Raw genomic sequence first — 27,889 nt, forward strand, 5'->3', positions numbered from 1 at the left:
ACCAGGCATTTTCATGGAGGTTACACTTGAAAAACATATAGGGTTTTTCAATCATTTAAAGATAATTCTATCCTAAAGGATTGAAGTAATCCAGTTTGGGCCAAACCTTAACAAGACATAGACCATTTCTATGATTTACTCATTTTCCCTTCAGAAACTCCAATCTACCACCAGCAATATTGAAATGATAGAGTGCCTTACACCCCGCTCTTCACTGCTGCCAGCGATGAAAGTGTGAACGTGGGAAACCTGAGTTTATTCATCAGTTTTAAGAAAACCCTCAAGATATAAAGCTGGCTCTGTGGGAAGCTTTAGTCTGATTGCTCTAAGAGCAATAACCACTGTCTAGGAGCAAAAAGGAGGAATTTAGTGGAACCTTAGTTCGATTCTAAATGATCTGACTTTGGTTTTATCTGCAGTTTCTTTGCTATGAACCTATAAACAAACCAAGAGGGCAGTTTTGGAAAGGAAAGTATTCACAAATCATAGTAACAAGAATCAGACCACTAGGGGGGATCGTTAAGCCATTTTGTGCAAAAAGAATGACTCTTAACTTTTGAAAATGACTGCAGTTTCATTATTTTAAATCGTCATTAGTCAACTTTAAGCAGGCATTGCACACCAGAACTGGAATTCAATCTTTGTAAGCAAACTCATATCTCCACCTAAAGCGATCAAATGCCTGTAAACATCCCTTTCTTGTTTTAATTGCGAAAGGATTAATGTGGGCTTTGAAGTAATAGCTGTTCCCACTACCTGCTTCCAGAAGCAGCTGTTCCCACAGCATCACGGCAGGTGCAGCCCAGAAGCTGGGTCCTGCCCTTATCATGTAGCGGGCGGTATATTTGCAGAGTCCAACGTGTGTTCAGTCCTGAATTAGCCAACTTTGTTATCTAAATTCTCCTAAACCCAAAGCCTAACAAGAAAATAGCAAAGAGTAATTCCCCCATAATAATTACAGAGGGATGGGGATCAGGGAGGATGTGAGAGGCCGGACTAAATAAAGCTTTTTTTTTTTTTTTTTTCCCCAGACAAAGAGGCAAAACTCTAGATTAAAAAAAAAAAAAAAGAGACAGGGGTTGAAATGCACATGTGGAGATTGTTTAAACAGAACTCCAGTGTTTTTAGAATGGCTTCTCCAGCGGATCAGATGTCTTGCTTGCCCTACGTTAATAATCATTTTCAAATCAGTGTCTAGAAGTCGGCTCCTTCAGCAGTTCCAAGGCTTGGTGTCAGTGCAGAGGCTCTGTGTGGGAAGCAGCAGAAAGCAGTCTGTTTGGAAAACGGAGAGGAGGAACTGGGGGCACGTCTCAGAAACTCCCAATTGTTTCAGTCATTAAACACTGATATTTAATTTGAGCTTTGTAATCCAGGACACTATTATTTGGTCCCAAGCAAAAAGCGGGGAGGAGGGGGAAGAAAATGAAATGAGTATAATAAAAGAGCAAGGAGGAACCAGCTGCTTTGGGCAAAGAAGGGCAATAAAAGGAATCTTTATAACTGCCGAATGGTGGAATAGGCTTTTTTCTCCCCGCCAAGCAGAATGTCAAATTCTGTCCCCCTTTTTTCCCCTCTTAAAGCGTGCTAAAAGGAAAATTCTTCACAGAATCTTAAAGAACTTTTTTGACACAACAGCTGCAAAATCTATTTTCTAAACAAAGATTTATACATATTTATATGAGCTTAATCCAGATTTTTTTTAATAAATCATCCTCAGAACTGCAGAGGTAAACTATATGTAAATACCTCAAGTAATAGGCTTGTAGTGCAAATCACATCATTTTATCTTCAATTTTGCATTCGTTTTTCTGGCTTAAAGGTGCATCAGAGATATGCATTTTAGCATATTCAGAACACGGGGCGTGAAATTAAATGTTTGACAGAGTGAGAAAAATATACAGACTTTGGAGATGCCTTAAAAATAGTAATTTATGCAGATCTAGAGGAGTGAAATCATTTGCAATGGAGTGACCCTCTCTCCAGGAATTTTGTGCTCAGTGTTCTTCCCTAATCTCCCGCTGTATCTTCATTTTTCATTGAACTAGCCAGTTTTCTGCGAAGCCGTCTTGTAGATAAGGGGAGTGCTAAAGAAGAAGAAAGAGGACGCTCGGTGAGGCCGTTTCCATTGCACTTTTACCCAAGGCAATGGGCAGAATTTAACGGATTCCTTCCAACATATGTTTTTGCCAGATAAGTAAACAGTGTGTGTCGGAAATGAAAAAGCATTTGCAATTTAATGACATTACAGCTCTCAGCTTAGGCTGGCGTGCTGCGAGGCGAAAAGCAGAAAAAGAGAGGAGAGTAGAAAGAGAAAAAGAACAAAGTTCATCTTCCCTTTTGTGCATTTTTATCAAGGAAAATATTACTTCTTTCCCCCTCTTGTTCTCTTTTTCTTTTTCGTCTTTTGGCTTTTTTGTCTCACTCATTTACATTTTTTTTCTTTCCTGCCTTTCTGTCCTCTGTTCACTTTTACCTTTTTCTTATATTGCCACTGACTCATTTCTTTTTTTCTCTCCATTATGTCTCCTTATTAATCTATTTTGGCCATTCAGTTTTACCTTATAAGAAGCTGTTTATCCCACAATGTATCTTTTTTTCTGTGTTGTACTCCTAGTGCTATAGCTCATAGTCAACAGGATTGTCAAAGGGATTATAACGTTTCATTTGAAAGCACTACAAATCTGCTCTCTTGCTTTCGGTACCTTCCCCCGTTTCCTCTGATACTTGTCACTTTATTTCATATTCATCGTGGTCTTTAGTTTCACCCCAGACATCACAGTACCCTGATATCTAACCACTGATACTCACTGTCTTTGCATTGTGTGTTGGCACTACAAGGTTCTAGAAACTTAACCTTAAAATGGCAGAACCATTCTCTTCCATCCTTAGTCAAGTTCAGACTGGTGTGGACAGTGAACATACCAATGGGTCAGAATTGGTCCTTCCAGTGGCTCATGGTCAGGACAGGGTGTCGTGTAGTTGATACTTATAATGAGTCATCTTCCAATAGAGAATGAGCCCCCAAAACTGCTGCTCAGTTTGCTGTTACTTTTCCTGTTAAATATGGTGAGGGAGTGATTACTGATACTACAATGTGTATATATGAGTTTTGTAATGGTTTGCTTGAGTATACGTGTGTGTTTGTACATGTGTATGAATTAGACTACGTGACAGTGTGCATAGCTGTGTTGAGTTATTTAAGGCAGTGTAGGTCTGTGAATACAGGCATATAGAAAGACATGATTATCTTTCAGCTTTGATTCTACCCTAAATTCCAGAAGTAAAAGTTGAATGGAAAACCAGTATTTTCTCCCCACTCGGGTCCATAGCATTTTTATTTTAGGATTATTTTGACTGCTACTTTTACTGGCAGGGATAAGGTTTTCCACCAGGTCTCCCTTTTGTGACAGACTAGTTAGATGACCAGGCAACCCCATTTGGGAGCAAGGAATGCCTCTCAGTCATTTTTACTGCCTTGAGTTGCCAGTCTGTTGATCTAAGCAGTTCCTGAACAAATAACTTTTAACATAAAGATTAGGATTCATCATTGCCTTTTTATTTTTATAAAACAAGTTGACATATTTTAAATATTGTTATCACAAACATTTGAATATTAGTACCCAGATTTTTAACATAAATCTCATTCTAAGTATACACTTGTAAGGTACATGTTAGATCCTAAGGTTAACCTGCAGGTTGAGCATAATTGAAAGGACCGTAATCAAATGGAAAGTCCTATCACAGAAGTACTGTACAGACTTTAAAAAGATGCTTAAATAAAATGCTCTTGTCTAAAGACATGTGCATGTTTTTACCATAAAATTACATCTTCCACATCTTCCAGATCTGGCACTTGGTAAGTAAAAAGAAAATCTATTTGGACATGAGGATGTAAAGTAGCTGGAGGTGGTAATTTAATCAACCAAGGATATATTTCAATGTTTTTCTGGTCTTCTAGGCATTAGCACTTTAAATTCATTATGTCAGTTTGACAGATATATGCAGCCTTAAGGATCTAAAAATGAAATCCTAGAAGTATAGCCTGCTAGAGGATATATATTGAACTTAAGAGATTAAAATGGTATAACCATTGCAACAGAATGGAACATATCGCGTTTCTCATTTTTTTCCCACTAAGCATGAGTATTTTTCAGATGTAAAATACGGTCTTGTCTAATTATAAAACCTGGCTGAAGAGCCAGAGCTTTCTAACTTTTATTACTGATGAACTGGATATTAGAAAGAAAATGTTGGCTTCATATGGAGTCTGAAGATGAAGAAGTCTTCCATTTGGGATTTTCTGTATCAATAATTTATTAAGGAAAATAGTACAAGTGGTTACATGCAGCCTACTGTAAGAGGCAAGCACATTGCATGCTTCTCCTCTTTAAGGCAAATAACAAAAGAGCCAAATTATAAAGCAGGTCTTAACGTAACTGGGACGTTAAATCTACTGTATCATTATGCCAATTTAGTAACGTTAATGATCTGTAATATTAATTCATCATCCTGGAAAATGGGGAAGGGTTACCATAATTAACTATATTAAGCCACAATTAAAAAGTCATCCAAGCTGTTGTAAAGATTCTAGTGATGATAAGGGTGTTCGTTATATTATAAACCTTTCTGACCATGTACATTTGGTCCATAAGACTTTGTTACAAACAGCCGCTCACTTCGAATTCAGATAAGTCAAAAGAGCAGCCACCCACGGAGGCAATGGCACCGACTAGACGCCTTATCAGCCATTTCCATCGCCAACTGCGGTTTAACACTTTCTTACAGGGAGAATCGGCTTTGAAAGAGGTACAACCTTTTAGCATATCTACTTTAATTCCTCACAGGGAAGCAAAAGCAGGCTGTCTAGTGAAATTCACATCTGTCAGACAGACTATCTACTCCCCTAAGATTAGGGTCATCTTTGAAAGTCACATTTCAAACTGGCACAAAATGAACATTTTGATGTTTCTAAATGGAGATCCTATAACGTCTAAGCCTAAACCCAAGTTGCCTATCATCAGATATCTGATAAGCTCTTAATTCTCCTCCCTACCCATTTGAAGTCTCTATAGTGGATGAGAGTCTTTAGGTTACAGACAATGTCAGGAGAAAAGATAAATGGAACCATGCATGGGGTGAGATGCGGCCAAGATGACAACCCATTTAACTTTCCCGTCCAAAGGATTCCCTTTGTCTTTGACAGGACAGATCCGCTGGTGATAAAGCACTATTTCCTCTTTCACTAGGAAATATGATAAACTCCAACTTTGCCTTACACCCACTGTTGTTATCCTTGCCATTAATGATCATGAGTTCCTCCTCCCTAAAGCAACATTTAGTATGCTGCTACCTCTATGCATAAACCACCCCTGAAGTGCATCTACAATCAGTGACTGTCATTGCTGTGGTAAGCTGAGTGACAGAGGAAGAAACGGGGATAAGTTGCACACACTTGCAGCTGGAATTAGTTTATGGCAACTGACAAAAAAACCCGTCACCAGCTTGTTTTGAATAGGGTACTCAGGATTTATATATGCAGAGATTCATAAAGGATTCCGGTGTCTATTGGTGTGGCCTGTTTCTTTGGCTGTTAAGCCTAAAGCCCCCTTGCAAACACCAAAATACACCTGACACAGCTTTGCTCAGCACTTGATAAAGACATCCGATGAGGAAGAAGTTGCAACAAATCCCTTAGCAGATTATTTCCCCACACTATGAGCCTTTCTATTGATATAATGATATGTCCCAAAAGAGCCAAATTATAAAACAGGCACAAATACACATACGCTCAACGCGGATTTCTGCAGCATGCCCCATGCCAGAAAAGTCTCGCCAACAGCATCAACGTGCTATCCTAGTGACGGGGGCAAATCATTTGTCAGTCTCAGCCTTACTGATTCAAGTAGTGACACGAGGTAGCTCATTCCAACTTCCTCACTCAGCAGAAAACAGCGACTTGTTCTCAGAGAAAAATGTCTGCTCGTGTGAGTACCCAGGGAGCCATTTCAAACATCCAGCCAAAAAAGAGTTACTTCCCTTTAGGGAATGCTGGAAGGTTCATGACTGTTGCCCAAAGAGAAGCCCCTTGAAATGTGGTACTGGATAGGGAAATAGCAGTTACTGCTTCTCAGAGGAAAGGAGTCTGTCTTCCAATAGTCATTGCCAGAAGGAAAGCAAGTCTTACATGACCTCTTGGAAACACAAAGAAGTCTACCAAACCAAGCCCACCTTCATCCCCACCCTTCTAGAGCAATCACCATCAAGAAATCTGATTTACCCTTCCCCTGCAATAATGTGTAGCCAAATGGAGGTGAAAACACAGTTTTCTAGACAGGTTTACAAAAATCCTAGCACTAACCCAGCCAAGAGGAAACAAAGAGGGTCTTGCCAAATCTTCATCCACAGATGTACATGGGTCCAGTTGGATCTTCTATATTTCGAGGACATATTGAAGAATAAAAAGGAGCCATATTTCGGGTACTTTTCTGAGACTTTAGCTGAAATTCTTGTGAAAACATGTTAAAGAAGTAGTTCCACTACTGACTGCCATTGGTGTGTTCATATTCACACACACACACACAAATGTGTGTGTTATGAAGCACTTTGTAAGAGCCTTGCTCTGAAAAGACAAAAGACAGTCTCTCAACCCTGCCGTTAGGCATTTCTGAGCGTGGCTAGTGTCCCAGGCCTTGCCGCTCCACTTAAAAAGGTTCTTCCTCTATACTTAGATGGCTACTTCTCAGTGTTCATGTTCCTTTTAGTTCATTTATGCCTTTGTTTAGTAAACCTTCTACAGGGACCAACAAATTACTCAAAGGCAAAGGCCTTGCTCCCTGTTTTTTTTGTAACACTGTTCACACAGTGACTCCCCCATGTCTCTGAGTGAGTGAAGAGGAAGTTATACAGGGAAAGGGGAGCACAGAGATGTGCTGCCTAGTAAGAGTTTCTCTAAGTTTTTCCATTTCCTGTAATTGGTGCATTGATATATCCACAACTCCTGCACATGACCACTGTGTAAGAGTTAATGTCACATTTATTGACAAGCACCTGTTAAGTCAATGGAACATACAGGGTGCAGGCATGGATAAGGGCCTGAAGATCTTACTCTGGAGTATGAGACAGAGCTACTTCTTTCCCTGTCTCGGGTATGCATGAACACATCACATCAGGGCTTTCAGTGTTCAGGGGCGACTGGTACATAGGTCTGAGAAGGAACTTAGGGGTCATTGTCTACTTCCCTCATGAGGAGACTGAGACAGAAAAGGACACAGTGGCTCATGCCTGTAATCCCAACACATTGGGAGGCTGACATAGGACAATTACTTGAGCCCAAGAGTTTGAGACCAGCCTGGGCAACATAGGGAGACCTTGTCTCTAAAAATAAAAGAAAAATTAGCTGGGTGTGGTGGCAGATGCCTGTAGTCCCACCTACTAGGGAGACTAAGGCAGGAAGATCGCTTGAACCCAGGAGGTCAAGACTGCAGTGAGCCAGGGTTGCACCACTGCACTCCAACCTGGGCAACAGAGCAAGACCCTGTCTCAATTTAAAAAAGAAAAAGAAAAAAGAAAAGAAAAGAAAAAGAAAAAAAGAAAACTTAAATATCTGCCCAAAGCCAAAGCCATCAGTTATCTGGGGAAACCAGGAAGCCAGAGCTCCTGCTTCCTACCTAATCTTTTGTCCCTTTTCACTGCATAACTAAGCAATCTATCTTTCTAGGGAATGTTGATTTGTCAAAATCAGGCTACTACTAGCTTTTGAAATAGGTCCTTTCAAGCTTTTGATCATTGATTTTTGGTTAGTGGGTCAGGAGAGTGAGTTGTAATCAGCTGCCCCGTGACTGTCTGCTGAAACAGCATCTTGTGTCATATCATCTAGTATAAAACTTGTCTTCCTGGGACTGCATACATTAAGACGCTTTTGGACTCAAACATAGACTCCTTAGTAATCAAAACTGAGGTTAAGAAAATGGCACCAGTTTAGCATGATTTGCCTCTTTTTTTTTTTTTTTGTTTTAACCCAGAGGTTTTCCATTATTGTTAAGTTGCCCAGTATGGGTTGATTTGTGATATGGTTTGGCTGTGTCCCCACCCAAATCTCATCTTGAATTGTAGTTCCCATAATCCCCACGTGTTGTGGGAGGGACCGAATTGAATCATGGGGGTAATTTCCCCCATATTCTTCTCATGGTAGTGAATAAGTCTCACGAGATCTGATGGATTCATAAGGGGTTTCCCCTTTGGCTGGGCTCTCAGTCTGTCTTGCCTGCCACTATATAAGACACGCCTTTTGCCTTCCGCCATGATTCTGAGGCCTCCCCAGCCATGTGGAACTGTGAGTTCATCAAACCTCTTTTTCTTTATAAATTACCCAGTCTTGGGTATGTCGTTATCAGCAGCATGAAAATGGAATAATACAAAGTGTCTTCCCCAAAAAGATGTTGAAGTCCTGACACCTAGTACCTGTTAATGTGACCTATTTGGAAATAGGGTGTTTGTAGGGGATCAAGTTAAGATGAGGTTGTTAGGGTGGGCCCTCACCCAATATGACTGTGTCGTTTTTATAAAAAGGAGAAAACATGCATAGAGGGAAGATGATGTCAAGGGACACAGGGAGAAGGTCATGTGAAGACAGAGGATTTCTGGATGACTGAACGAATGAAGAAAGGAAAGTCTCATTGAGAAATATTCCATGTTTAACTTTCCAGCTAATGTACTTGCTGGGCTAGCTAGTGATTTAAACAGATTTACAAAGAAAAATGGAATTCCTTAGGAAGTTAGTGAAATTTTCACAGAATATGTTAAGAGTAGTGTTGTAGTGCTTTAGGTCATGCAGTATGTAATCAATCATGTGTTTATAAGAATGATATATTAATCGTAGTTTTGTCTAATTTAAATAATTTTGCTAATATATCTGCTGTTTAGTTCTAGGTAGAATCCTGAATAGAAAGTTCATTAATTAGCTCCAATTCAGTTGTTAAAAATGGTCAAACTGAAACAACCAGCATTTCTACTTATTAATTGAAGAATGAGCTACAAAAAATTTATCCCATATAAACCCACCTAGTACATGATAAAATGTCTTATCATAACATGCAGTAATTGTTTTAAAAAATAGTTGTAATATTTTATAAAGAATGCTAGGCAGGGTGCCGTGGCTCATGCTTATAATCCCAGCACTTTGGGAGGCCGAAGAGGGGAAATCGCTTGAGCTCAGGAGTTCGGCACCAGCCGAGGCAACATAGGGAGATCTCATCTCTACAAAAAATTAAAAATTAGCTGGACATGGTGTTGCACACCTGTAGTTCCAGCTACTTGGGATGCTGAGGTGGGAGGATTGCTTGAACCCAGGAAGTTGAGGCTGCAGGTTGTACTGAGGTGGTACCACTGCACTCCAGCCTGGACAACAGTGTCTCAAAAAACCCCGAAAGCATGCTAGACTCTTTCTCAGCTGTAAAGAACTAAGCAACCAAACTGGCTAATATTTTTAGAGAAAATAATAATTTGAGAATCATATATATACAAAAACAGAAGATTTTTTTTTCATATTGCTTGTAGCTCTAGCAATATGAGTAGTTTCTAGTTAAGAATCCAGTATCAAATTCTGACTGATTTGTGGGGGAGCAACATATTCTACTTAAGTGATCCATTACTAAATGTTGGATCACAGTCGTTGCTCTGAGAACAATTTTAGAACAGTCAGATATGAAATAAAGAGGATGATTGAACAACAGTTTAGATGGGATATTGGCATCAGTTTACTAGAGAATGGTTCAGTTTCATCTCTTTTTAGCTTTGCAACTATGTGACTAGAGTTATAATCGAGATATTATTAAACAGTTGTAATAGTACATAATTTCCCCCCTTTTTAATAATGTCAAAACCAACTGTCAGATACATAACACTCTCAAATCTAGTCCATTTTTACAGAATAATGGCCTTGTCATTGATTCTACTCTATTTTATAGCATTTAACTAAAACCACAAGCTTATACAGTGAAAGATAGAAATGTATGTATCTAAAAAATCTCAAAACACCTTTACTTCAATTCTCTTGTTTTTAGCTATCAGCCCCTATTTAATCTAATACTTTAAGGGAATATTAGTAAAGAAAAATTGTTGATACATGTCATATAATAATTGCTGAAGTTATTTGTTTACTATTCTCTATAGTATTTATTTATATATATATGTAACAGCTGATGGTACTTATACTTGGCAGTAGGCACAGCAACATATACTATTAAGATTAGATTATGTTCAGGCCACAATCTGCTGTTTATATGCAAAATCCCAAACCTGTTCTTTTATTTTCCATTATTATGCTTTCAATGTGGTGCAAAGGCAATGTTTTTCCAAATATTCATACAAAAAGCAAATCACAGTAAAATCCGGTGATAGTATGGCTTTTATTCACTGGCAATCTGATTCAAAATTCCAATACAAACTTGAAAAAATTGCATCTACTTACTTAGCAAAAGTTGTCTAATTTCTTGTATATTGCTTTCTTCCCATTTTATAAAAACAATTTTGGAGTCTTTAGCGTCTTTTAGCTAATCGTGAAATGATCTCTGGACAGAAAAAATTTAACCACAAATAGAGGCAAAAAAATCTTCAAGACAACATGTTCATTTTCACATTTTTTAAGTAGACAGTTTGGCTTTTTATAAAATAACCTCAAAGCAAATTATCATACCTTGTGAGGTGTGCTGGAAGGCATGACAGTGGTCTGCCCCTCCCAAACACACTGACGGGTGGCCTGGCATCTCAGGAACGCCGACAAGGCCCGGCCTGACAGTTTCTGAGTTTGTGTCTTTGTCATGAAAATAAACCACATTTTGCACAAGTTCTAAGTAGCAGAAGATAAATAGGAGCCAACCTTCAGCAATTGTGGGCAATCTGAAAGACATGTCCTTTGAACTTCGCTTTGTAACTTTTAACATCCATTTTTTTTTGTTTTTTTTTTTTAGTTAATATGTCCAAGAGTAAAATTAGGTAAAACACTTGACAGAGCTTGTCCAAGGAAGTTGAGTACCATTGACTTAAGTGTTTTTTTAAAAAAATCAATAGCTGAGATGTCTGCCTATGTCAGATGTAAGAAACTCGGAGGAAGTGTGTGTGTGTGTGTGTGTGTGAGAGAGAGAGAGATTAGAGAGAGAGATCAACTTTCTATATGTACCCATCTACATTTAGCAGATAAGTAATTGGAGATAATTCTTGAATCCCATGGGGAGGATGTGTTTTCTTTGCAAACTATCAAATAAATGTAATGTGACTGGTGATATTGTTTTTGCTGAAATGGAATGACTGCTTGCAACATGAATACATGCTGTCTTCTCTTTTTTAACTTATTTTATTTTTATTAGCAGTGCATTCACACAGTTCAAAAATAAGCAATATATGACGTATAATGAAGTCTTGTTTCTGTTTCTCTCCAGTCTATTCCCAAGCCCTCTTCCATGCTTCTTTTATTTTCTTCCAGAGTTTTGAACGCTTTCTTTATATTTGAAAAATATCCTATCAGCATTTTTGAAAATACACACGGATAAAAAGAAATTTGAAAGAAATTGTTAGTAATACAAAGTGAATTTCCTGTTTCACAATGTATTTGACTAGCTCTAGTATTTTTACTCTGAAGTTAGGGTTCTTAATTAAAATATTTAAAATTATAAGTACGTCTGTGTGAACTTAAAAGAATTTTTTTTCAAGGAAAAGTGAAATGAATCAAGTTGGGGTGGTTTTATTTGGAAAGTTTTGAAGTGGGATTTCCTCACTAGGTGGCGCTCCTGTGCCTAGAGGTCATAAAGAGGGTTGCCCGGCCATCTGCAGGTGCACAGTTCACCAATTAGCACGCAGCTGCTGTGAAGACCTCCAGCATTATACAAAGAGCAAGGCCTCCATATTTTCTCCTCTCTAAAGAATGGTTGTTCCACTCATATGTCTGGTCTGTGCTATATATGCCCTTCCAAGGGGAGGGAAATTATCACAGTTACCTCTTTACCCTGGAAGATACGTTGTGCAAGGTATCCAGGCAACAAAGGGCAACTGTTATTTTGACCTGGGGGAAAAAACTTGGGAAAATTGAACTTTTTAAATAAAGATGTTGTCTACAGCACATGAGTGATTTAGAAGATGCCTTTATCCCTTCTCTGAAGACCTTAGTGTTCATCCAATAGCAAAAAGCTTTTAAACATGCTTTGTTGTATTATCTTTCTTAGGCAATAGCATGGCCTCTCATCTGATTCTCACAACCCTCATGTGCCAAGTAGACCATTATGGGTGTGCATTAAATAATAATCAACACAGGTGTGCCTTTTCATTTGGCCACTCAGTCCTGTCAAAAAGTCAAGAAGATAAAAAATTTTAAATCAAAATGGAGGAAGGTTAGAAATATACTAATTTTTATTTGATATATTTGATCTTGCAACACTTAATTTTTCACACACCAATTGTAGGTGAGACATTTATTGCACACCTACTCTGTGCCTGGCACTAAGCTGCTTGACATGGATGCAACGATGCATTAGACTAAATTTGTGTTTCAAGCCTGATGGGAAAAGGAACTTCTATTCAGAATTCTCTTAGTTAAACTCCCATCCTTACTGAAGAAATTACTCCAACTCAACTCTATGTATTTTTATGTACCATGTTTCTCCATTTTCTTTCATCTGTATCAATATTTTCTTCAACTTTACCACTTTTAGGGCAACTTTGAACTCAGATTACTTCCTTCAGTAACATACTGTAATATATTAATACTTGGTAATTCATATGTGTCTATATGTCACCTTAACCTAAAGACAACCTCAAGTCATGTGAATGTGAGTTCAGTGGCTCCAAACGAATCTGAGTTTTTAAAAATGATGTCTTTTGGGTGTCTTGCACACATAGTGTGACCTCAGATCTCATTGACTGAAATACTGTTTTAATGTTTTACTGGGAGAAACAAAGAAAAACCTGTTGCAGAGGACCCTTTGGGAAAGACGATATAAGCAGGTTGGAGAGCATCAGCTAGTTCTTGGGGACTCCTCAGATGACAGCTGTGCAGTAGGGACATTGATAACATGACAAGACCTCTAGCTGGTGCCCTGGGGCATGGCAACTATAGATATGATTGTTTGTATCTCTGACTTCCAGAGACAATGCCAATGCACACATGGCCCAGATTCCTGTTTCCCACTGGGGGAAAATGTGTTTTAATTTCAAAAAAAAAAAAAGGGGGTGGGGAAGGAAAAGGAAAAAAAGAAAAATCCAGCACCTCTAGCCACTGGGTGTTGCTTTCTTATGAAGTCTTTTTCCTGATGATTCTTCCCCAGTAAGAGGGAGGAAAGTGAAGAAAGGAGGCATTCTGTATGCAAATGACCCTAAGGAAGATTCTTACTCCCATGATCAGAGCACATGAGATCATGGGTGCCTGATCTCAGGACGCCATGGGGACCAGGAGAGCACTTACATCCTGCAGGATCTTAGAGATGCAGGGATACAGTGAGTTGAAGTGTACTATAAGGGCCAAGGCCCTTGAAGTGAAATGCACTCTTGGCTAGCACAGAGAAGGGAAGACACTAGCTGGTTTGGTTTTGTTCTTAAGCCACTCAATCCTCTTCAATTTGAGGTACCTGTGTCTAATCAGAACCAAAAGACAAAAGAGAGTCATGACAGCCGTCTGATATTTCTTCTCCATCCTGGTGTTGTATGCCTTACTCCAGTGTGGGTCTAGCATAAATGCAAAGAGGGCAGAGCTACACATTTCTGAACATTTAAATGGAAATGATAACTTAGTAACACAATTGTGCCCACTTTCCCTTTAACCTCTCTACTATTCTACAGCTGTGCTCAAGGGTTTTCTCCATTGTATTCCATAGTCCTTAGGAGTGTAGAGTAGTGCAATCTTTCCCTACAAATGATTTTCCCCAGCACTTCTCCTCCTTTAATTATATTTCTTTGGGATTGGCTGAATTCTGAGCATGCACTCACCAAATAAATTCCCTTTATAATATAGCATTCCAATTGCCCATATCAGTTGTCCCAAATAAAAAGAATCACAATGGACACATTACAACAGTTATTTTCTTTGGCTATCAAACCCCAAACATCATATAACCAGATCACATCATAATTGTAATTTATTGGGATGGTTGTCAAGGTGTGGTAGTGGTGATTATAATGACAGGGAGATATAAAGATGTATCTGATCTCAAGACACACAGTTTAGTAGGCAGAAAACACAAGTACTTCAAAAACTAAATAATGACAGACTGTGGTAAAGAACACTGAGTATTCTGGGAGCTCTAAGGAGGACACAGTTGCCCAGGGAATAAGCCTCGCAAAAGGCGGAAGGAGTTCACATGGGCCTCAAGGAATAAACGCAAATCTCAGCAGACCTGGAGAAACCATTCCACGTAGGTGAATGGTGTGGTTAGACTGGTTTTCATGGAGTCTGCGAAAACTGTGGGGAAATAGTGGGCAGTAAGCTGGAAATGTGGATTGAGGCCAGATAGTGGAAGGAAACTAAGGCGCTTGGACTTTATCCTGGTGGTAATGAAGAGATAATGAAGATTTTTAATTAAGGGTTTGGCATGATTAAATGGTGTTTTAGGGAGATTACTGTGGCAGCAGTGAATTGGAGGGGGAGAAACAAGCAAGCGATTAGTTAGGATGCTATTATAATCATCCAGGCTTGAAGCGGCAGGGGTCTGGAGGCAATGGGAATAGAAAGGAAGGGTGGGGTGTGAGAGATAGTGCAAGGGAATGCCCAGCAAGCCTTGGGGACTCATGGCTATGCAGGACAAAAGAAAAGAAGGCAGCAGAGAGAGTTGGTGCGACAGACAGTGAGGGGAATCAGGAGAAGGCCAGTTGTGGGGAAAGGGGGAGATTGGAGCTGAGAGCTAGCTGGGCTTTGGGATGACTACTAGACATCCATGTTCAAATGTCCAGCAGGTGGGTAGAGATACAAGACCAAGGCTTCGGAGAATGGCCAGGCACGAGACCTAGACCTCTCTTTTCTTTAAGTCAATCTGACCTCTTTCCAGAGAAAGAATTGAAATTCAGTGGCTGAGCAATTAAAATACAATGTGTGTATTTTAGAATATGTCCTTACATATCAACAGGAAGGAGGAATCCAGGTCATTCTTTGAATATTTTAAATTTCTGGAGAATGACTTTTTAATGAATCACCCAAATATTTCAGGTGAGTGTTTTTTAAAGCCAAATTTCCCAGATAATATTCCCAAATATTTAAATTTCTTCCTTGAGGGAAGCTCAGCCTTAGTGTCTAATGGAGTTCGATTACAGAGTCATTTCCATGTTGAATATGGTGGAGATGGCACTATCTCCACAGCGCTCTGTGACTGCTGTGCGACTCCAGATGAATGGTACAAGAGTCCTCCTAATCCTCGTAGGCCCTCTGCCTAATTCCCTCATGCAAATTAAAGAGAAGAGAGTTTCCAGATTTCATTTATCAGGAAATTGCATTCTTTTAGCAGAAGGAATCAGCAAGAAGAGGCCCACATGTCTTTAGTGTCTGCCGCATAACCAGTGGCTCACGGCCACTTGGAATCCCACTAGACTAAATGCTAACTGGCACTTCCCTTCAAAAGTGGAATGTTATGGATCAAAATGTGACGCGGTGTAAGTAAAACAGTTTTGGACTTAAATAATAAATAAATAAATTAATAAAACAGAAAGCACCCTTGGGTGTACAGATTTAGCTGCCAAAAACCTCCCCCACATGACTCAGATCTTCGTGGACATTGTTTGAATTCCACTATGAAATTCAAGAAACCAAAAAGTCAGTGAAATCAGCTAGTATCTGAACATCAAGAGGAAAAACTTTTTTTTGAAACCTGAAAACCGAATGCTGGTAAATGGTTTGCCTCCAAACCCAGAAGAAAGATTGTTCCTCTTAATTCACATATTACTGAAATGTGAATCACTGAAAGTACAAGCCTTTCAGTAATGCTTGTACTTACATGAGACTTACAAGTGGGTATTTGGAACTCCATAGTGTTTTAAATGTGGAGGTCATCCATGCAGTTAGGCACTCCATGGTCCTTTCAATGTGGGGGTTTCAAGAGCAGGATCCATGTCTGTCATGGAAACTGTAACCTCCATGTCTGATTATCATCTGACCACAAGTGTCTTAAAATTTTGTTCATTGTAACTGATTTCATCAGCAGAGCTTATAGCTGTCTTCCAGAGTTAAGCTCCACTGGCTGCTCCAGGAGACTTTGTCAGCACTTTGAGCCATTTCTAGTTGGATTGGCGGGAGGTCATGTGAGTTTCGCTCCTATAGAAGAGAGCTTTGAACTAAAGCTGGAGCTCAACTCCCCAAGACCCCACTGGGAAACCTGGAAAATACTGACATCCCCTGGGCACACCAAAAGAATCTGCCTGTCTTCTCACCCCCAGCACCTCCTTACCCTAGAAGCATGTGGATTGAGCAAACATCCAAAATTTCAATCCTATGCAACTGTTAAACTGAAGCAATTAACAAAGAATCCCACTAGAAATCCTATTTTATTTGTGATCAAAACTTGTAGTCGAGTCATCAGAAAGTTCACCAAACAACCCAGCCAGACTGGAACAAGACGGGGAGGAGCTCCTTCCTCCTCCACCCTTCATAAGATAACAGGTTATCAGGAGAGCCTTTCTTGAATACAGAGTGATGAGATTACACAACTCTTAAGGGCCCTCCCTACCCTGCCATCCTGTCTTTTGATTACAATTAATACATTTCCACATTGTGCTCAGTTCATGAATCTGCCACTCAACTAAAAATGCTGTCCCTCATCTCCCCCAGTGATGTCCTCAACACTTGATTTTGGGAAGCGCTTATCATAAATAACTGCTGGAAGCTCCAAGTCTCAAAAATAAGGAGGAACACACACACACACACACACACACACAGTCTCTCTCTAAATTTTAACCAAGTTGAACCCAAATTTTCTGATCTACTAAGATTTAACTGTCTCATATTAAATAATAATGTTTTAATTTTGGTATTAAAGTACTTACACCTATATATGTTATAGCTTGCCAATAGCCATTTCTAAGCAACACACAAGAAAGAAGACAGGTGCGGTGGCTCACACCTGTAATCCCAGCACTTTGGGAGGCTGAGGCTGGCAGATCACTTGAGGTCAGGAGTTCGAGACCAACCTGGCCAACATGGGTGAAACCCCGTCTCCACTAGAAATACAAAAATTAGCCTGGCATGGTGGTACACACCTGTAATCCCAGCTACTCAGAAGGCTGAGGCAGGAGAATCGCTTGAACCCGGGAGGTGGAGATTGCGGTGAGCCAAGATCACACCATCGCACTCCACTCTGAGTGACAGAGTAAGACTTTGACAAAAAAAAAAGGAAAGAAAAGAAAAGAAAGAAGATATTATGTCAAGAAATCTAATCTTGGTCAATTCATGGTAACCAAAGTTGGTATTTTGGTCTTAGTTTTCTTCCAGCTAAGAAAGACAAAGGTCAAAAAATAATCTTTCTGCAGTCCTTCTTGGTTGAAAGTACCTTCTGAATTTCTCTCTTATTAATATGTTGCCCTTTATTATGTGTCAGAAATAGAAATGGTAGAGGGCTGGAATGTGATCTTGATATACGACTGTACTGCTCTTTCTACTAACTGCTGAATTATTATCATTTTACAAAAATTACATCTGAAAGAGAGGAATGTGTGTTTAAATTGCATGGTTTCCAATGAATAACCTTTGCTAAAGTGATTAGTACTTTCTCCAAGCAATGAGCTTGAAAATACTCATTCCCAAAGATCTGTAATCCTTTCATTCTACCTCTGCCGTTGTCACACACTGAACAGAAAACACAAGGAGAAAGTCGACAATACATGGAAAGCATTCTGCTTTTCTGGGTTTCAGGACAGAAGGGGCTGGTGGGGAAGGGAAAACAAAAACAACCACCAACAAGTAACTCTGGGGAGAAAAGCAGTGGAGGATGGGGTGAGATGAAGACACTGTTGAACGCTTACATTAACATGAGTTAATTCCTTAGTGGTGCCTCTATACATTTTTTGGTTTGTTTTTGGGGTGTGTGTGTGTGTGTGTGTGTGTGTGTGTGTGTGTTTGAGACGGAGTCTTGCTCTGTCGCCCAGGCTGGCATGCAGTGGTGCAATCTTGGGTCACTGCAGCTTCCACCTCCCAAGTTCAAGCGATTCTCTCCTGCCTCAGCCTCCCTAGTAGCTGGCATTACAGGCATGTGCCACCACGCCTGGCTAATTTTTGTATTTTTAGTAGAGACAGGGTTTCAACATGTTGGCCAGGTTGGTCTTGAACTCCTGGCTTCAAGTGATCTGCCCACCTCGTCCTCCCAAAGTGCTGGGATTACAGGCATGACCCACCAACCCTGGCTGCCTGTATACATTAATTGCATGGTTGCCACTCCTTAAGAACATTTAATTTCAGGAAGTGACTTAGGCACTGGGAAGAATAGGCCACAATATTTCATGCAGTGCAGCAAAAACAAATGACCTCAGACTCAGGAACTCAGACCACATTTTAAAGCTTGTGCTGCTTGCAGGGAAAAGAAATTGCTTCTCCGGGGAGGACAGTGGCAGGGAGTGGCTGGCTGGCTCCTCACCCACTCCCACTCACCTTGTGAGGGCATCTTAGAAAGGCCAGGCTGGCAGTCCCCAGGCACAACCCATTTGCACGTGAAGGTGACTTTATGCCAGTGCTGTGAGGTAGACCTTCTTTTGTTTTGTTTTTGGTCAGACTAAAGACAAGGATGACTTTAATGTCTGCTCAGAATCCCTGGGAAGGCTTTGGAGGCAGCTTTTTGCCAGCTTTTGTATAAGCTGACTTGAAGATGGGGTCTAACAGAACGTGGGTGGATTTCAAATGGTTCTGAAAATCCGCTCACATTCCGCCTTGTAACATTTAACAGCAGACCCCACTAGGCTGTCTGTTCTCCCTGTGTTCCAGGAGGAGCCTTCCTTGGATCTGAGACAGAATAGCCACCCTATGTGCTCCTTTCTCTTGCCCTTCTGGTCTTTAATTCTAACCAAGTCTGTGCCAAGTGGGTGGAGAAGGGCAGAAAGTTATCGTGGTTAAGATCAGGGACTCTGAAGACTAACCGCCTGGGTTCAAACCTTGTCTCTAACACCTATGGTTGTGTTACCTTAGTCTAGGGACTTAACTTTCTGTGCCTCAGTTCGCCCATTCATAAAACAGACTCATTCATTCATTTGTTCATTTTTACAGACATTTATTGAGTGCTGTACATGGTGGGGTGGTAAGACACACAAAGTCTCTGCTCTCAAGGAGTTTCCATGCGAGTAAGGAGAAAGGCAATAAATAGGTAAATTAGGATGTGTCAGGCAGTGGTAAGTGCAAAGAAAAGAAACAAAATAGGTTGACGTGGTAGAGTGAAGAGATGGCTGCTCAGCAGAGGCCTCTGAGGGGGCAAGATCGACAAGGAGTCAGCCATGGAAAGGTCATGGAGAAGAGCATTCCAGGCAGAAGGAACAGCAAGGGTGAACCCTGAGGCAGAACAAGCTTCACATGTTCGAATCAGAGACAGGCCAGTGTGGCTGGACCATTGTGGGCAAGCAGGAGAGGGGATAAAGTCAGCCGGGAGAAGGAGATTGTAGTGCTTGGTGGGCAAGGGCATTTTATTCTGGATACAATGGCAGTCTCTGAAACATTGTAAGCAAGAGAAGGATGTGATCTGATTTGCCTTGACTGTGTAGTGTGGGGAATGGATGGGGGCAGGGCAAGATTGGGGGCAGAGAGACTGTTCAGATACTGCTACAGTGACCAGGTAAGTGACCAGATAAGAGGGGAGTTTAGCTGGAGAGAAGTGGCTAGAAGCTGGCTGTACTTGGGAGGAAGAGGCAAGAGCACTTGTTATTGGAGATATGGAGAAAGAGATTAAAAGAATGGATAACTCCTAGAATGTTGGCCTGAGCAACCAAATACTGTAGATGATAGAATCATTCACAAAAATGAGAGGGACAGGGCAAGAGCAGGTCCAAGAGTAGGTGAGAAGGAATGAATGAAAGGTTCTGTTTGGGACATGATGCTTGAGGTGCATATTAGATGTGCAAGTAAAGAGAGATGTCAGGCAGAGCATGGGATCAATGAGACTGAGTTCTGGGAAAACGTTAGGGCTGGTGATGAGAACTGCAAGAATATATGTGGCATTTAAAGCTAGGATGGAATGAGGTCAGCTGGGCGGGGATGCAGAGGGAGAAGATTAGGAGACATAGTAGAGGTTGAGGGGAGCAGGCAAAGCAGCCACAGAGACTGAGTAGGACAGATGGAGAGGCAGGAGGAAAAACACAAGGGTGTGGTGCCATCTAAGCCAAGGAAAGAGTTTCAGGAAGGAGGGAGCGTGGCCTGTGTGGAAGGCTGCAGAGAGCTGAGCAACGCAAGGATTTGCCAGTTTGAGGTTGACTGTGATCCCAGAGCAGCCTCTGTGGAGCCATGAGATTGTTGGCCTCAAGCAAAGGCAAATTCAGGCTTTGTGGGAGCTGAAGTCTCTACAGCTTTCTTATTTCAAAAAAAGTAATACACTCAGGGAAAAGAGGACACGAAAACAACAGAAAAATAAAAATACTTATGTTAAAATATTTTTAAAATTAAAAAAACCCACAATACAAATATCTTGTGTGAATACAATTATTTAATAGATTACAAAATCTAAACACACAATTAATGCAAAATCCTGTGTGAATGCAAATATTTATTTAGATTACAAAGTATTTATTTAGATTACAGACATTACAAAATAAATTATAAATTTTTAAAGCCTGACAAATTTGGCCGGGTGCCGTGGCTCACGCCTGTAATCCCAGCACTTTGGGAGGCTGAGGTGGGCAGATCACTGGAGTACAGGAGTTCGAGACCAGCCTGGCCAACATGGTGAAACCCCATCTCTACTAAAAAATACAAAAATTAGCCAGGTGTGGTGGTGTGAGCCTGTAGTCCCAGCTACTTAGGAGGCTGAGGTGGGAGAATTGCTTGATCCCAGGAGGTGGAGGTTGCAGTGAGCTGAGATTGCACCATTGCACTCCAGCCTGGATGACAGAGTGAGACCCTGTCTCAAAAATAAATAAATAGATAAGTAATAAAAAGTCTGAAAATTCTACATACAACAAAATACAGAAAAATAGGCTAACTGAGGCAGCTCATGCCTGTAATCCCAGCACTTTGGGAGGCCGAGGTGGGAGCATCACTTGAGCCCGGGAGTTCAAGACCAGCCTGGACAACATAGCAAGATCCTGTCTCTACAAAAAAAAATTAAAAATTAGTTGTACATGGGAACACACACCTGTGATCCCAGCTACTTTGAGGGCTGAGGTGAAAAGATGCTTGAGCCCAGGTGTTCAAGGCTGCAGCAAACCATGATATGCCACTGCACTCCAGCCTGGTGTCAGAGAAAGACCGTTTTGGAAAACAAACAAACAAATAAACAGAAAAATATTATTTATATTCATTAACTGCCGGAAGCACCATTACAATTTTTTCTATTTTTGTCTGTATTTTTGATCATTCTTTTTTGACAATGACTTTATCATATTTTCTATTTAAAAAACAAAGATGGCCAGTGCGGTGGCTCACGCCTGTAATCCCAGCACTTTGGGAGGCCGAGGCGAGCGGATCATGAGGTCAGGAGATCGAGATCATCCTAGCTAACACGGTAAAACCCCATCTCTACTAAAAATACAAAAAAAAAATTGGCCAGGCGTGGTGGCCGGCGCCTGTAGTCCCAGCTACTCGGGAGGCTGAGGCAGGAGAATGGCGTGAACCCGGGAGGTGGAGCTTGCAGTGAGCCAAGATCGTGCCACTGCACTCCAGCCTGGGTGACAGAGTGAGACGCCTTCTCAAAAAAAAAAAAAAACAAAAAAACCCCACAAAGATAGATAATTTTATCTTGCCTCTAGCATGGATGCTAGAAATTTGCATTTTTATTATCAACAGTTTAGAAAAGTTTGTTTCAGCTTCACAATTTGACTAGGTGATGCAAATTTTTAGAATAATAGACAAATTTGGGAAACTCTCTACCAAGTTTTTTTTTTTCAACAGAACAACTCTAAGAATGCAAGGTATTTCAAATTTTCTTGAGTAGTGACTAGTCTTAAATATTTGAATTGATTGATTCTATTAGAATTGAATTGATTAATTAGTTGTTGATTCCCTCATTATAGTGATGGCACATATAAAAGGTGATTTTATATACAGTAATATTTGTTATTTGTAGAGCACATTTATACCCGACAATTACAGAAATTCTAATATATTCTATTTTTGTTTGATTCCTATAATAAACAATGCTAAGTTTATATGATTAATATTTTAATGTTTTATTTATTAAATTATTTATTTAATCATTGAGACAGGGTCTCATTATGTCACCCAGGCACAATCATGACTCACTGCAGCCTCTATCTCCCAGGCAAAAGTGATTATCCCACCTCAGCCTCCTGAGTAGCTGGGACCACAGATGTGTGCCACCACATCCGGCTATTTGTTTAATTTTTTGTAGAGACAAGGTCTCACTGTGTTGCCCAGGCTGGTCTTGAACTCCTGAGCTCAAGCGATCCTCCCACCGTGGCTTCCCAAAGTGCTGGGATTACAGGTGTGAGCCACCCTGCCCACCAACAATGATAAATTTAAAATCAATACATTTATTGCATTATCAAGCTAAGACCTTACATTTAGGCAGTAAGAACTGACTTCTCCCTTAACCATTTCATGCCTGACTATGTGGAAACAATTTCCAGAGACTAGCTTCTGGCTTCACACATCTAAAGTTGTTTCCCAAAGTTATCATGGCCTCATACTTTTATCTAATGACTCAAGTCAAGTCAGAAGTGTGAGAATCCCTGGAAGCCATTTCTTTTTTTTTTTTTTTTTGAGACGGAGTCTGGCTCTGTCGCCTGGGCTGGAGTGCAGTGGCCGGATCTCAGCTCACTGCAAGCTCCGCCTCCCGGGTTTACGCCATTCTCCTGCCTCAGCCTCCCGAGTAGCTGGGACTACAGGCGCCCGCCACCTCGCCCGGCTAGTTTTTTGTATTTTTTAGTAGAGACGGGGTTTCACCGTGTTAGCCAGGATGGTCTCGATCTTCTGACCTCGTGATCCGCCCGTCTCGGCCTCCCAAAGTGCTAGGATTACAGGCTTGAGCCACCGCGCCCGGCCTTCATTTCTACTCGGATGGGTTACATTAATTACATCCAAATATATACCCATGTGAAAATACATTCCACTAATGGCAGACTAAATGTATCGCCCGACTTCTATTTAGCTGGATCCCCCAAATGCCCTCAGTCACACCAAGGCTGTCTGACACAAGGGAAGTGTGACAGAAGGAAAGAGACTGTAGTCTTAAGCAAAAAAAAAAAAAAAAAAAAAAAAAAAAGTTCATGCGAGACCATTGCCTGCCAGCCACTCTTCCCTTTCTCCCAGGGCCTTGGAAGTTCTGTGCAGGAGAGGGGCCCTGAAGTTCATTGGCCTTAGAGGGATTCCAAGTTTCATTGTGTATGCTGTGCACCAAGTAACTCCCAGAGGCACCCTTTATATGATGCATAACTTGCACAGCCATTTGTGGTAGCCCTGTGTAATGGGAAGCAGAGAAATAGGGCATTAGCTGGAGGATGTGAGGTCAAAGGCAAGTTTTATATTAGAATGACATTAAACATATTTGACAACTTGCAGGGCATGAGTATTGACTAATCAAAATGGACGCTCACTCAAAAGAATGGACACTGGGGTCTCAGGCCATATTGATGTGAACTTGTTGACTCCTGGGCATGGTTTGGAGATGTGAAACAGCAGAGAGTGTTCCAAAACATTTGGAAATGAAACAATAGAAAAGAGAGAAACTGGTGATGATATAGGGGAGGGAATAATGTTAAGTCAAAGTCTTCCGGAAGGCAAGAAGGCATAGGATCCAGAGGGTAGGTGAAGAGGTTGGCCTTAAATGATTGCAAGACACTTCCCACTTTGTAACAGGAGCAAGTGTGAAACAGGGGTCTGCATATCCAGGGGAAGATCCTGTCTCCTTGGGCAGCTTAACTGGGGATTATCCGAAGCAGCAAGTCATGAGGTTATGACATATAGACTCCCTGTTTTGTAATCCAAGAGCTTGTACGAGGGAATATATTTGAAATGACTGATTATTTCATTGGTATGATGGTTAATTTTGTGTGTCAATTTGCCTAGGCTAACGTACCCAGTTGTTTAACCAAACACTAATGTAGGTGTTGTTATGAAGGTATTTTGTAGATGTGACGTTAACATCTACAATCAGTTGATTTTAAGTACAGGAGACTACCCTTGATAATGCAGATGGGACTCATCCAATCATCTGAGGGCCTTAAGAGGAAAAACTGAAGTCTGGAGGCAGAGTTTCTTTTTTCCAGGAAACTTCAGTATATATATACATGTGCATATACATATAAATGGAGACAGAGAGAGCGAGAGGGAGGGAGAGAGACAGAGTTTCGCTCTTGTTGCTCAGGCTAGAGTGCAACGGCACAATCTCAGCTCACAGAAACCTTTGCTTTCCAGATTCAAACAAACTTCCTGCCTTAGCCTCCCGAGTAGCTGGGACTACAGTTGTGTGCCACCATGCCCAGCTAATTTTTGTATTTTTAGTAGAGACAGGGTTTCACCACGTTGGCCAGTTGGTCTTGAACGCCTGACCTCAAGTGATCCACCTGCCTTGGCCTCCCAAAGTGTTGGGATTACAGGCGTGAGCCACTGTGCCCGATCTATAAATATATATTTTATATATGACTAGAATTCTCTGCAGCCACAGGTGGAATGTCAAGTACTGCTTGTTAGTAGGAGTATAGAAATCGAACTCTCCCCCAGTACCACCTGGAGGCTCAACTGGAGAGGCTAAACCAGTTAGGCTCAACCAAAATCTCTGAAATATGATAAAAATCAAAGATAGGAAGAGTCTTCTTTGCTATTTTATTATATCAGGGTTTCTCAAGCTCACACTGTTGACATTTGGAGCCAGGTAGTTTTTGGGGTTCTTTTGTTTTTTCTTTGTTTTTGGTTGGGATCTGAATCGTGCATTGCAGGATGTTTAGCAGCCTCCTGTCCTTTACCCACTACATGCCAGGAGACAATCAAAAGCATCTCCAGACATTGCCAAATGTTCCCTGGGGGGCCAAAACTGTCCCAGTTGAGAACTACTGTGTTACACTAAGTGTGTGTGATACTTAGGGTCGATCTTTTTCTGCCGTGAATCTGTGACCCAGAATTATTTGCATTTATCCCAGGAGATGTTTTGGTTTTTGTGCATTGACCAAGGCTTGACGTTAATGTCTATGAGAAGTTATGCAGGGATGAAGATGTCATGACATCCCCTCACCCTCCTTGCACCCCCCTTCTGACGAAGTTCCTATCCCTGCAGCCAGAGACTTCAGAACACTGAAAAACTCAACTCTTGGGAGGCAACACTCCGCAGGGCCCATTATGTCCACAGAAACCTGAAGAGGGAGGAGGGTTTTGAGTGTGAAAGCTCTTAACTAACGGATTGTTAGAACTGAGTTGTGAAAGTTGAAGTAATGAGTTTCTATTTTAAATGACAAAAGCAGGTATTATTTTAGGCGAGAGTATATTTAGCAAACTTGTTGCTTCCAAGAAGTTGGTGGAAGTTGAAAATAAAATTAATTGTAAGAAAGTAGAAAGTAGAGGCCGGGCGCGGTGGCTCAAGCCTGTAATCCCAGCACTTTGGGAGGCCGAGACGGGTGGATCACGAGGTCAGGAGATCGAGACCATCCTGGCTAACACGGTGAAACCCCGTCTCTACTAAAAAGACAAAAAACTAGCTGGGCGAGGTGGCGGGCACCTGTAGTCCCAGCTACTTGGGAGGCTGAGGCAGGAGAATGGTGTAAACCCGGGAGGCGGAGCTTGCAGTGAGCTGAGATCCGGCCACTGCACTCCAGCCTGGGCGACAGAGCCAGACTCTGTCTCAAAAAAAAAAAAAAAAAAAAGAAAGTAGAATTAATTGTAAGAATTGTTTATGAATGGGAGTGGTGGCTCATGACTGCAATCCCAGCACTTAGGAAAGCCAAGACAGGAGGATCACTTGAGGCCAAGATTTTGAGACCAGCCTGGGCAACAGAGCAAGACCCCATCTCTACTCAAAAAATACAAAAAGTAAGCTAGGTGCCATTGTGCATGCCTACAGTTCCAGCTATTTGGGAGACTGAAGTGGGAGGATTGTCTGCGCCCAGGAGTTTGAGGCTGCAGTGAGCTATGATCATACCAATGCACTCCAGCCTGGACGACAGAGCTAGACCTGTCTCTTGGGGAAAAAAAAAAAGAAAAAGAATTTTTTTTAACAAATGTATGACTAATAGTAAGACAAAAAGGGTGATATGAACATTTGGGAGGAGTATCTCTAAACTTTCTGACATATAAGAGGCAACTGCATGCAACTCAGACACCACAGTGAGATACCACTTCACACTCACTAGTGTGGAAGAACTAGCTAGAATCAACAAAACTGAAAATAACAACTACTGGCAAGGATGTGGAGAAATGGGAACCTTCATAGATTACTGGTACAAATGTATAATGGTGTAGCCACTGCGGAAAACAGTTTGGCAGTTCTTTAAAATTCTAAATATAGAATTACCATATGACCCAACAATTCCACTCCTAAGTATATACTTTAACCAAAATCATTGAAAACATATGTCCACACAAAAACTTGTACACAAGTGTTCACAGAAGCATTATTCACAATAGCCAAAAAATAGACACACCCAAATGTTCATTAACTCTGACGAATACAAAACAAAATGAGGTATATCCATACAATGGAATATTATCCAGGTATAGAAAGGAATACACGCTACAACAGGGATGAACCTTGAAAGCCTTATGCTAAGTGAAATTAACCAGACACAAAAGGCTACATTTTGTACGATTCCATTTATATGGAATCGTACAAAATAGGCAAATCCATAGAAACAGAAAGTAGATTAGTGGTTGTAGGTGCTGAGGGCAGGGGATAGAATTAAGACTGATTACTAATAGGTACAGGGTTTCTTTTTGAGGCAATGGAAATGTTCTGGAATTAGATAATGGTAATGGTTTTGCTATTTCATGATTATGCTAAAAACTAACTTTTAATAATCCACTCAAGTGAATTGTGCACTTTAAAATGGTGAATTTTATGCTGTGTGAATTGAATCTCAACTTTTTTTTAAAAAGAGGCAACATCAGAATCCTAGAATTGGAAGAGTCCCCTGAGAATTGTGTGGTCCAAACTTCAGGTCTGGTAGCTGAGAAATTTTAAGTGTATTTTCCAAGAAATTGTCTTTAAAAATAAATTTGAAGCAGGTTTCTATTTTGCTTAGAACCTAAGGAGACTTGAGAAGGACAGCTGGCGTTAAAAATCTTATGAGCCCCAGGACAGGGTGGTACAGACCATATCTGTAGTAGCCAGGTCAACATAGTGAGACCCCTTCTCTACACAAAATTACAAAGGAAAATTAGCTGAGCATGGTGGCACATGCCTATAGTCCCAGCTACTCCACAGGCTGAGGGAGAAAGATTGCTTGAGCCCAGGACATCAAAGCTACAGTGAGCCCTGATTGCGCCACTGTACTCCAGCCTAAGTGACAGAGAGAGACCCTATCTCAAAACAAACGAACAAACACACAAAACCCCAGACCATATCTGTAGATTCATCATTTAAATAAACAAATATTGGCTGGACACAATGGCTCATGCCTGTAATTCTAGCACTTTGGGAGGCCAAGGTGGGCAGATCACTTGAGGCCAGAAGTTTGAGACCAGCCTGGCAAACATGGTGAAATGCCTTCTCTACTGAAAATACAAAATTAGCTGGGCGTGGTGGCATGTGCCTGTGATCCCAGCTACTCACGAGGTTGAGGCATGAGAATC

The sequence above is a fragment of the Theropithecus gelada genome, chromosome 17 (assembly GCF_003255815.1).
Source record: "Theropithecus gelada isolate Dixy chromosome 17, Tgel_1.0, whole genome shotgun sequence".
Taxonomy (NCBI): Eukaryota; Metazoa; Chordata; class Mammalia; order Primates; family Cercopithecidae; genus Theropithecus; species Theropithecus gelada.